This window comes from Schistocerca cancellata, chromosome 3 (genome assembly GCF_023864275.1).
Source record: "Schistocerca cancellata isolate TAMUIC-IGC-003103 chromosome 3, iqSchCanc2.1, whole genome shotgun sequence".
Classification (NCBI taxonomy): Eukaryota; Metazoa; Arthropoda; class Insecta; order Orthoptera; family Acrididae; genus Schistocerca; species Schistocerca cancellata.
Genome location: NC_064628.1, coordinates 334,363,921 through 334,365,582, shown reverse-complemented (window position 1 = coordinate 334,365,582; position 1,662 = coordinate 334,363,921). Strand labels below are relative to the sequence as shown.

The 1,662-nt window shown below is 52.9% G+C and overlaps 1 non-coding gene across 1 annotated transcript; it reads right to left on the bottom strand.

Annotated features, from left to right (window-relative positions):
* Positions 1-1,587: 1,587 nt before the first annotated feature.
* On the bottom strand, positions 1,588-1,662 carry Trnas-cga (transfer RNA serine (anticodon CGA)). Its single transcript has one exon. It is a non-coding gene; the product is annotated as a tRNA-Ser (tRNA).

Sequence of the window (1,662 nt, the reverse complement as noted above, 5' to 3'; positions counted from 1 at the left end):
TCAGTGTCAGCCAGTTTGCCGTGGCATACGGAGTTCCATCGCAGTCTTTAACACTGGTAGCGACAGCGCGACAGCGTGGACGTGAACCGTATGTGCAGTTGACGGACTTTGAGCGAGGGCGTATAGTGGGCATGCGGGAGGCCGGGTGGACGTACCGCCGAATTGCTCAACACGTGGGGCGTGAGGTCTCCACAGTACATTGATGTTGTCGCCAGTGGTCGGCGGAAGGTGCACGTGCCCGTCGACCTGGGACCGGACCGCAGCGACGCACGGATGCACGCCAAGACCGTAGGATCCTACGCAGTGCCGTAGGGGACCGCACCGCCACTTCCCAGCAAATTAGGGACACTGTTGCTCCTGGGGTATCGGCGAGGACCATTCGCAACCGTCTCCATGAAGCTGGGCTACGGTCCCGCACACCGTTAGGCCGTCTTCCGCTCACGCCCCAACATCGTGCAGCCCGCCTCCAGTAGTGTCGCGACAGGCGTGAATGGAGGGACGAATGGAGACGTGTCGTCTTCAGCGATGAGAGTCGCTTCTGCCTTGGTGCCAATGATAGTCGTATGCGTGTTTGGCGCCGTGCAGGTGAGCGCCACAATCAGGACTGCATACGACCGAGGCACACAGGGCCAACACCCGACATCATGGTGTGTGGAGCGATCTCCTACACTGGCCGTACGCCACTGGTGATCGTCGAGGAGACACTGAATAGTGCACGGTACATCCAAACCGTCATCAAACCCATCGTTCTACCATTCCTAGACCGGCAAGGGAACTTCCTGTTCCAACAGGACAATGCACGTCCGCATGTATCCCGTGCCACCCAACGTGCTCTAGAAGGTGTAAGTCAACTACCCTGGCCAGCAAGATCTCCGGATCTGTCCCCCATTGAGCATGTTTGGGACTGGATGAAGCGTCGTCTCACGCGGTCTACACGTCCAGCACGAACGCTGGTCCAACTGAGGCGCCAGGTGGAAATGGCATAGCAAGCCGTTCCACAGGACTACATCCAGCATCTCTACGATCGTCTCCATGGGAGAACAGCAGCCTGCATTGCTGCGAAAGGTGGATATACACTGTACTAGTGCCGACATTGTGCATGCTCTGTTGCCTGTGTCTATGTGCCTGTGGTTCTGTCAGTGTGATCATGTGATGTATCTGACCCCAGGAATGTGTCAATAAAGTTTCCCCTTCCTGGGACAATGAATTCCCGGTGTTCTTATTTCAATTTCCAGGAGTGTATTTACGGCTGAAATCACCGATCCTGTAACCACTTTATGATGGCTGATTCTCTGTTCTGCGTTAACTGTTTCAAATCGTTCGGGTCTGTTTGTCACCAGAAGGTCAAATATGTTATTGCCACGAGTCGGTTCTCTGTTTAACTGCTGAAGGTAGTTTTCAGATAATGCAATTAGAAAAATTTCACTGTATTCTTTGTCCGTAACACCCGTTATAAATGTTTTAGTCTCCCAGTCTATATCTGGTAAATTAAAATCTCCACCCAGAATTAAAACATGGTCGGGAAATCTACTCGAAATATTTTCCAAATTTTCCTTCAGGTGAAACTTCCTGGCAGATTAAAACTGTGTGCCGGACCGAGACTCGAACTCGGGACCTTTGCCTTTCGGGGGCAAGTGCTCTACCAACTGAGCTACCCAAGCA